This window comes from Chionomys nivalis, chromosome 4 (genome assembly GCF_950005125.1).
Source record: "Chionomys nivalis chromosome 4, mChiNiv1.1, whole genome shotgun sequence".
NCBI classification, from domain to species: Eukaryota; Metazoa; Chordata; class Mammalia; order Rodentia; family Cricetidae; genus Chionomys; species Chionomys nivalis.
Genome location: NC_080089.1, coordinates 73,662,460 through 73,673,494, shown reverse-complemented (window position 1 = coordinate 73,673,494; position 11,035 = coordinate 73,662,460).

Here is an 11,035-nt window from a genome sequence, read left to right as displayed (position 1 = left end):
AAAAAGACTGAGCTACATCAAAAGGCCAGGGAGGCCACGAGGACTGGGCAGATGGATGTTTTCATCAGCAGGGCAAAATGTACCGAGTGCTTCCCACACAGCTGGGTAAGTCAGGTCATGAGTCGCTCCTGTCAACCACCCCCACCCCACTGTCCACTTCTGCTGCTTATTTTTCTGTAACTTCAGTCAGCCAGGAACCCCATTCCTAGAGAACCACACTGGCTTCATCCTTTCCCCTATTTTTCCACTCCACTCTTTTCCTGTCTTAGTTAGGGTTTCTATTGCTGTGAAGAGACACCACGACCACAGCAACTTTTATAAAGGAAAACATTTAGCTGGGGAGTTTGTTTGCAGTATCAGAGGTTTAGTCCATTATCATTAGGGTGTGACTTGGTGGCATGCAGGCAGACATGGTGCTGGAGGAGGAGCTGAGAGTTAATACATTTTGATCCACAGGCAACAGGAAGTGAACTGAGACACAGGGTGTGGCTTGAACTTATAAGAGATCTCAAAGCCCGCCTCCACAGTGATATACTTTCTCCAACAAGGCCACACCTACCCCGACAAAGCCACACCTCCTGATAGTGCCACTCCCTGAGAATATAGGGGCAATTTCATTCAACTACCACACCCACCCATATAACTTCAACACGTTTCTACTAGATTGCTCTTTCTTACTGTGAGAACTCCTTCATCCAATAGCTTTTAAGATACTGACCCACTTTGGGTGTGGTCTCATGTACTATATATGCAGACAAAAAGTGTGCTCGGGCTCCTTAACTGCTGAATTCAGTTCCAGTGCCCTCACAGAGGACTGTGGATCTCTACTCTTTCTGTGAGTTTACCCCTAAAAAATTCTGTATCCCCTAATAAATAAACATCTATTATACTCCATCCTGGGCTAGTGTGGAAAATTTTCATACTGCAACACTTTCTGAAGTTGGAATCTACATATGTGACCCCTCAACAACATTTTGAAACTTTAATTTTCACTCACAAGCTTTGGACTGCTGAGTTTGCTATTTGGTGTCTCCCTTGATTGGAACTCTCCTCACCTTTTCCATTTCTCTCTTGATGTTAATTTTAACATCAATTTGGCTTCCCCAATGAAGCCAGATTCCTGCTGCCAACTGTGAGGATGTTCCCAACACCTTTCTTTAGGTGTCTTTCCAACAAACTTCCCCTCCTAGCTGTCGAGAGCCATACATCCTATATTTTAGGATGACTTCTCCATCCATGTGACACGCTCACAGATCTCCCATACATTTCAAGTTGTGATTTCCTCTTTATTAGATGGCAACTGTGAGTCACAGTAGCCTTCTGGAGGGAGAAGCAGGGAGGCAAGCTCTGCTGACGCTGGGAACCATGCATGAATCATAAGAGGGTCATATGGTGTGAGAGCACAGGGAGGTGAGATGGGGTAAAAGTTATGAAAGAATTGCTCTCACACCATTCCTGCCCCACTGCTTGTAATTTATTGCATGAAGCATACAGAATGGGATGGCATGTACTTGAATTCTGGATGTTATTTGTTACCTGAGCAAATATGATTTCATGTTTTATACTGATTAATTTCTGTTATTTGACAATTTCATATCTACATATAGTGTATTCTGACTACTCTCTCCCTCAACGCTCTTGGGTCCTTCTGGTCCATGTTAACTCTTCTTCTCTCTTACTGAACCCATTTTGATAAGTTATTGAATGCTTATGAATTTCTAATTCTTCATTGCTAGGGTATTGGTGTCTAACCAAAGCGTCAATGAGGGCTTGTAGAATTGCACCTAGTAGGTATTCACAATGCCATCTCTCTTTCTCCATGCCACATCCAGCATGGTTCTCCACACCACAGTAGCTCTTCATAGCCTCTGACTAAGTTGGGCTGTTGTATGCAAGAGAGAGGAAGTGTCAGCTAAAAGTTGTGTTAGCCTTAGAGCACCAAGCAAGAGAGCTGAGTGGGGGCTAGAGAGGCCAGGGCACTTCCACGAGGATGTGCTGGGTGTCAGGGCTAAGCCTCATTTAAAGGAGTAACTGAGAGAGAGAGGAATGGTATGGATGAAGACTTGGAAGGAAGTGAGAAGAAAGCCTCTTGCTCCTTTGATGGGCAGGGTTCTATAAACACTGTCATTGCTGATACCCAGGATTAGATTAAACTGATTAGGAGAGTCTCCTTGCCACTCACCTCAGAGGCAGGTGCCCTCCACAGACAGGGGCCTTCAAGCATCAAATCCTTGTGTGTTCAGAAGCATTCTCCTTCTCTCTCTTCTTCCCCTTCTATCTTTCCCCCCCCCTTCTCTACTCCTTCTCCCTCCCTCTCTTATCTCTTCCTCCTCCTCCCCCTCTTTGTATGTGTGTGTGTGTGTGTGTGTGAGAAAGAGAGAGAGAATATGTGTCTCTCTGTTGGAGTGTGTCTATGTGCATGTATGTGCACACGTGTGTGTCTCTCAGCAGATAAGTTAGTTCCTTTAAATGGCATTTGATGGAGCTGGCCAGTTCCAGGCTTGCTGATATAGGATGTAGTTGGTAGAATAATGAGTCATTATTATTGAATAGCCTTGTGTAATTAATCTGGGAAAATCATGTACTGAAGTACTATATTACCGAACAGAATGAGGAGGAAGATTCTTGGGTCCTGCGGGAATGCAGGCTTCCTTCAGAGCACTTCTAAAATGCAGATTTTTCCCTGCCGAGGGCCGATAAGTCATTTCTATCTGTCTGCCTTCCCAACTCACTTGAGAGCAAGGTACTCCTTTTCCAGTCCAACAAAAAAATAGACGTTTAGAGATGCTAAACAAAGAAAATGATTGCAGACATATCTATATATACTATATGTTTGTGTGCCTGTGTGTGGGTACATGTGTGTAAAGTGCTTACAATGTCCATAATCACTAATGCAAGGCAATCAGATAAATTACAACAGAATTACACTAATTTTCAATGAGAGTTGCTTACTGGAAGTGAGGAGAATGAACATAAATATTCACCAAACACACACGCGCGCGCACATACACATACATATGTTACAACTATTAGCTTGTGTTTTGTCTGCCTCCCTCGGACCACGGCTCCCTGTTCTTTTCCCAGTAGTCTCTCTGCTACATTAAGGCTATTAATCATTTTTTTAAAAATCTAGTTTCTTAATATAAGAAGCAATGAGTTCCTCTTGCCTCTCCGTGAACGGCACTTCTGAAGACTGAGTGGAAATAGACAATGAGCATGTGGCTACCTCCATGCAGTACCCAAGCCTAATTGCCCGAAAGTCGCTTCTCCCACCATGCCTTGAGACCTATTGAGCTCATTCAAGATGTAATTGGAAAACAAATTCAGCTATGCCATTGTTGGGGAGCACTGGAGCACTTGTCTTGGGAATGGGGTGTTGTTACAGACTTAATCCTAGCTGACACGCCTCCTTCTTATCTAATAGAGGACAGCGCGCTGCCCCCTTTGTGACTCCATCCCGATAATTAAAGGGGTGACATGGCGCTGCCAGGAGATTCGTGAGGACATTTAACTACAATTAAGTACAAAAATGATACCAGCTCTGAGAAGCAGGCCTTGGGAATTATCATAATCGTGTGCTAATCTGATTCATTCATGAACTCGCCAGACACGATTGTCAAGAGCAGGGGATTTGAATCTTGAAGTCTGAGGTTTTCCTTGAAGAGAATTGGCTTTTGTAGGAAAATTTCCCTATGCAGTTCTTAGTGTTTATACAAAACTGAAAAAAAGAAGCTTAATTAATCCACAATAAAAAGCTACTGGAAGCGAATGTCTTGTTGGGGTCAGAGAAGTGTCATCAGACCAGAGCGTAGGTCACATTCTCTGCATGCTGCAGAAGAGAGGTGCCTGGCTTTGCCGTGGCATTGAAGCTTCTTCATCTACTAATGGAACTAGCAAAATCTTCCTCTTCAGCTTATTGAGATTGTTGGTGGAGCATCTGCAACAGTGCCCGGCCACAGGAACATAGTTGTTTGAGAACGATTCATAGGATGGAAGGCTCTCACAGGAGTAGAAGACAGTGAGTCTTTGTTCTGGCTTCCAGGGCAGTCTGTCTGTAGCTGGCGATTTTCAACTTTGATGTTCATAAATCTTTTATTTTGCATCAGTTTTACAGCAAAGTGTCACATGAGCCTTTAAAAAAAAAAGTTAAGAGAAAAATTTGATCTTAGTCACTGAATCAATGGGTGATTAGAACCCTCCTTGCTTTTTTGAGCATCCAATCCCTCCAGCAAATAGGAGCCAGGGACCCAATGCATCAGGACTGTGGAGCGAGCTCTCTGAGCGTGAGGGCTCTAGGATGTAGCTAAGATGTGCTGAGCCTTCCCTCTAGAGAGAGCTGGGGTTATATGAGCAACCAGAGGAGTTTGGGGTGATACAGGTCAGAAAGCCTCTGTGGGTTGGAACTCAGACTCCATCTTGGTTTGGAGTGCTTCAGGGAGGAGCAGACATTTGTAACGGGCCTGAGCAATCTCATTGCCGCAAGATGGGTACTTAAACATCAGCTTGCTACAACCAAGGATCACATGGGAAGAGTCCCAATCCAGGAATTTAGATCTGACAGGCCTGTGGGAATGTCTGTGGGACTGTCCTGATTGTTAATTGACCCATCCCATTGTAGGTAACACCATCCCCTAGGCCAGGCTCAGGCTCTGGATTGATTAAGGAAACTAGCAAGTAACCAGCAGGAAACATGAATGTGCATTTGTTTTTCTCTCCTCTCAGATGACTAGCTGCTTGAGTTCCTGCCTTGTCTTTCCCCAAATGATGAACTTTAAGGTGCAATGGTAAGCCAAATAAACCCTTTCCTTCCCTAAGCTGCTTTTTGTTGGGGTTTTATCACAGCAACAGAAATGAAACTAGATGAGGTATGAGTGTAAGGAGGAGGTGTGAAGGGCATTGCTTGGCAACTTTTATAGAGAAGCGAAGCAGACAGCTAAGTACTACAGGAGTCCACGGGTCCGCTGGCCCTCCCTTTGGTAGGTAACAAAGGCAAAGGTTTTGTGGCAGTGGTTCCTGGTACTGCAGCAGGCAGCTTATTCACAGAGCCTTCACAAACGGACAAGTAGAAGGTCATAGGGACTGACAGCAAGACAGAGGCCAGCAGGACTTGCTGCAGGGAGTGAGGGAGACAGGAGCTAGGTGAGCCTGCTCTTTCCACGGGAACTGTGGGATAGAACGCTGCTAGTCACTGGCACTGGTGGATCAGCTGCCCAATGACTCTTAGAATCTGAAGCTTGCTGCCCAATGAATATCTCTCCTGCTTGTTAAACAACTCCAGCCCCTATTGATCTAAATGTTACCCTGGTTCATGGTTTCTGGCATCATCGAAAGGAAAGAATTGCAATAGAATGACCGAGCTTTCTCTGGGTATCCCCATAGCAATCTAGCAATCTCAAAAATCTCTCAGGGTATCTCTCCACTCTTAACTATCATGATGAGAACACTAAGATCTAAGCTGCTCTCGTTTCTGCACAGGAGCAAGACATGTGGCAGCCCTGCACAATGAGGACTGGAATGGATGCTGACATATTTTTGTGCTTTCTATGAATTTCTTAAGTGGGACATTGAAGGTAAAATATGAAATTTTTCTAGAGATTAACTCAGTATGTTTTCAAGACTTCTACTGCATCTTGAAAGACAGGTTATACCCAATATAATCTCATTATGTAATTACAGTCCACTAGATTACATATTTTTATTTTTAATATAATGCTTATTAGTAGATCATAATTTTGAATCGTTCCTTGTATTTATTGCATATTTTATTATCTTAGGTTGTTTTAGAAATAATTGAACTCTACATAACACATACTTCAGGCTTTTTATGCTTTATGGAGAACCTAATTTAGAATTTATTATTTAATCCTAAACATATTTAATGCACTTTGTTTTAGATTTAAGTACGGGCCATAGGCCTAAAAATTACACATTTAAAAAATAACTTTCTGAATTAAAGGTCAAACTGTCTGTATCTAAAAGTGATGGAAAGGTAATTTGAGTGTAGTGTTCTAATTCATGGGGAGGAGAATGAAATGAAACAATAGACAGGAAAGAAAATTGTGCCGGAACTCTCTCCAGTTTGTTAGTAACAACAATGAGGTTTACTGTGCCATATGCAACAAAACATTTATAAACATTTAATTGTTTTTAATTATGCCAATATGTGTGCATCTGTGTGTGTAGCTATGGGCTTCCTATGGTACTCTTTATATCTCTTATCTTTTCAATTTGGTTTGGCTTCTTTAAAACTGCAAATGCAAGGCAGAGAGTGCAGTGGCCCCAGGACATTTGGTGACTCTGCCTTCCTTTGTGCTGAAGTCCCTGTGGCTCCAGCCACCTCAGCATTCAAGGGCAGCATCTGAGCTGGAACCCCTTTGGAGGTTAAGGGATGCCTTGGTGGTCCTTCTCTGCGCTGTCCACAGGCTAGCCACTGTGCTTTGCTACGGCAAGGCTGACATAGATTAGACTTATGCTTTGGTGTGGAGTCAACTAGCTCTGCAGTGTCCCGGCTTCTGAACCTGCTCTTGCATAGCTCTTACTATTCTTCCCTTCCCAAGAGATCCTGGATTTATTTTGAAACAGAAAATTCGAAAAAGGTTTTATGCCTGGTGTTACCATCAAAGGTATACAGCCAAGCTTTTGTCATGAAGATGCCATTAATTTGCTTTCAAATTTGACAAAGTTAGAGCTTTTGAACGTGGTTCATCAACTAATAAAGGTTAGAGTTTTAAAAGATTAATCATAAGTTAAGCCAGCTTCCTTATTCATACTGTATTTGTGGCCACAGTGCATTGTGTATAATACTATAGGAATTCTATTCTAATTTAGTAATAATTCGTGTTTGTGTATCTAGTATGACAGCGCCATTAATTATTCTGCAAGGAGTGTGGAATGCGTCCGAGCTGCCAGTGCTGGGCGCTGCTAGAGATCACATCAAATTTTGCAAGCATCTGAGAATAAATTTTAAGATCGACATCTTGTCTTTGATAAACCCCAGGAACACCCTAAACTGTCATGTCTTTAAACTTAGTATTTATGATGGGAAATGCAAAGTAGGCGATGTGTCAGGAAGGGCCCTCCTCCTAGTAGGAGCATGGTTATCCAGTTATCCCTCTGTTAGGCAAGGCGCTCTTCCCCCTCCTTCCGCCTCCTCTCTGGGAAGGTGCCAATTACCACGTGCTTATCGGTTGCAAACTATGCTTGTGAGAAGGGAGCATCAATTATTTGTGAGCGGAGAGCTAAGGCTGTTGGGAACCTAATAAAGGCTGCTTGAGTTTCCTGCTAATAGACTATATCAAAAGGCAGTGCGTGGACCAAAGGCTGCGTCTTTCAGAAGTCCGTGCCTCAAAGTCTGTGTTCACAAACTTCAATGCTGTATAGGTGCATGCAGATTCCCCAATGCTAACGAAGAAAGCTGGTAGGACGGTTTCCTTTCATCCACGCAGCCTTTAACACACACCGCGTTTTTATTAACACTATTGACTTTTCCTTACTGAATCCTGTGTGTGAGTGCGCATATGTGTGTGTGTGTGTGTGTGTGTGTGTTTACTCTGCTTCTAAATAGTAGCAAAACCACGTGAAGTTAGACCAAAGCTATTCTCAGTCCCTTTGTCTCCCGAGGCCAGCCTTTGAAGATAGGCATGTGAACATCCTCAGGGATTGAGAGATGCATCCCCGGACAGGAACTACTTGACTTTCATTGGCCCTAGGGCGTTCGAGAGCCTAGGTGGGTAGAGGAAGGCATTGGTCATCTCAGTTTTCACAGTATTTGTTCTCTTTTGATATTCATATAAAAGACCTAAGTAGCCCATTTCAGCTTGCTGATTAATGTTATAAACACACTTGCTGACATTTAAAAGAGTTGGAAATTACCTTTCAAAATGAAGATTGCTTCACAGCAGAAAGATAGTCCTAAACCTATTACCAACTATTTTGTATGGCTGAGGAAGAATGGACCACTCCCATTTAAGGTAGAAGGTCCTCATGAAGGCAGGTTCTGAATACCATTTATTTTCTTCTTAAGTAAACCATTTAGAATGGTTTTACAATCCAGAAATGTTCCAAAGATTTTATAGGGAGTCCCCATCTTCCTTGCACCTTGCTCCCCTCCTGCCCTGTGGACATCTTATATTGCCATAGTATATTTGTTACAACTAAGGGACCAATTCTGGTACCTTACTCCCCATTGATTTTCAATTTAGCCTGAATGTCTTATTGGTAAGACACTGTTTCACTGTTAGCAATTGTTTTAATATTTACCTATCATAATGATTTCCCAAATCAATTCCAGCTTATACCATGGCATATTGCTCTCTAGGCTGGCTGTGTCTTGTTCCTGAAGGGACTGTCATTCCATGGAAGCCCATGGCAATGAGAAGATTCACTTAAGGTCACACAGACTGGGTGGTCTGGATCTACGCCCAGTCTTTTAACTCCTTTGTACTTATTGCCCCTGATAAAATTTTCACAGTGTTGCTTTTATTCTATTTATTATTTATACCCTGCCTATTTAAAAAAAGGCATTGGAGCCAGCTGCCCCATGATTTACTTTGCTCTGAATGCTCTATGGACCATTATATCTTTTGTGATTTAAAAATAAGAATAACAATATCTAATCTATTGTTATTTAATGAAAACATCTTACCACTTAATAGTCATGTATTATTATGCCTTGCACACAGTAGGCACTCGATAAATACAGGTCAAATAAATGAATGCTGCCAACTTGGGTTTATCAGCAAGAGCACAGAGCACAGGCAGGTGACTGCACCAGGGCTGGGTAGGAGGCAGAACGTGATCTTTGGTTCTTGGCTGTGGAAAAGTCAAGGTTGAGGTTAGCTGATGTATGGTTAGCGATAGTTATTTTGACTTGTGGTGGATTTAATGGAACAGGCATCACAAAATGTGTGTGTGTGTCTGTGTGTGTGTGTGTATTACTGATGTGTCTTTGGGCAGGCAGCTTGCCTTCTCACCTATGGGAATGAGAGCACTGAGTCCTTGAGGCCTATTGTCAACTAAAGCCTGGCATAGATGTTAAACAACATAGGATTACTTAGAAGGAACTCGGGATCTAAAGGAAATTTCCTAAAATTACTTTGAGCCTTCCTTCTTGCTTTTCAAGCTACTCAAACATGGTGACAATGTTAAATAAATGGTCTGTGTTGATGTCCATAGCTGTGTTACCATAGGAACCATGCATGTTGAAATCTGAGGGCCATGCTGAGGCTTCAATGGCTCTTGGATAAGCTGGCCATGCCCCTTGCTGGACACTGCAGCAAGAAATATGGTCTCACCTCTCTCATGGGAAGGTTGGCCTGGGCACTCAGAGAAATGGCCCCACCCCTCACCACTGGCATTGGAGAGTTGGCTCCATACCTTGCCTAAGGTGGGGTAGTCCTAGCGGCCCAGACTAACCAGCTCAGCTACCACCCAGATCCACATTCTGGGCCTTGGGTTAGCTCATCATAACTTTTACCCCATCTATGACCTGCTGAAATGGGTGAAGGGATTGGTCCTGTGGAAAAATAGCCACGGGATCTCTATGACTTGGGGTAACAGCAGGGAGTTTCATAGGAGTTTTGGTAAGGGTCCAGTGATACTGATGTGCCAGAGGCCTTGAACCAGACCAATAACTCATTGCAAAGAACATTTGGGGGTAGGGCTGATTGTACAGAGGGGTACACTGCGTGACTCACTGCAACTCCAGTGCCACTAGGATGAATGAAGAGGTGTTGGAAAGATGGGAAGGATGAAGGAGGGAGGTGTTTCATTTGATTGTTTTGTTTTTAATTAATTTTGGGGGTTTTCCTTTTGCAGGGAGAGATGCTGCAGTGGTGAAGGGAAGATATGGAGGGATAGGGAGGTGAGTGGAATTGGGGTGCATTGTTGACAGAGACTGTTCTTTCATTCTAGGCTGCCCAGACCTGATTAATCTCACAGAAACTCTATTAATTACAACATTGTTTGGCCGATAGCTTAGACATCTTTCTAGCTAGCTCTTAAATCTTATATTTTTACTAATTTATATTTTACCACAAGGCTCATGGTTTGTTATCTCTTGCTTCCTGAGCTGCTACATGGTGTCTGCATCCCTTGGCAGCTACATGGCATCTCTCTGACTCTACCTACTCTCTATACCTCTGTTCAGATTTACCTCCTAAGCTATTGGCTGAAACAGATTTATTCATTATTCAATAAAAGTAACACATATACAGAAGGATATCCCACATTATCTCCCCTTTACTATCTAAATAAAAAGGAAGGTTTTGACTTTAACATAGTAAAATTATATATAACAAAACAGTTATCAAGTAAGAATTATAGTTACAATATTTAGTTTGTTTACATTTGGCAAATTAAGGAAAATACTCTATCATCTACCATATCTTTGTGACTCTAAAGTTTTACATATCTAATTTATCCTTTATCATAACTAAGGAAAACGATAACTATCTGTTTTCGACTCTTCAAAGACCCCAGAAGGATATAATATTAACTAAGTAAACAGGAAGTGCATTGTAAGCAACTTCCAAAGTTTTAGAATTGACAGAAATATCTTGCTGCCTGAATAGTTATCCAAAGTTCTTTTGTAACATTAGGGCATCCATCTTCAGTCTACAGGCCCATAGTATCTGGCAGACTTTTCCATGAAGCAGGAAATTTGAAGATCTGTAATGGCAAAGTTTATCAGTTGCTTTTTTCTGTGTCTTGCAGAATGTCTGCAGTTTCCTTTGTGAAGAAGGAACCCTGAAAGACCATCCTATCTTTCAGAAAGTGACTTTTCTTTGGGTCCTGTAGCTTTAGTTCATACAGCGTACCATCAAGCAGTCCAGGAAAGAGTAGCTTCTTGCTCAAACGGCTAGCAAATTCCATAAGGACCTTCTTTGAAGCCCATCATTCTCTTGAAGCAGATTGGTTCTGGGAGAAGCAGTCATGTTTCACTGTCAAGAAAAATCTAAGTTCTTAAAACATTTTAAATGCCATATTTTATAGGTCTTTGAGGAGCCAGAACATCAAGAGACAGCAGAATAGATGA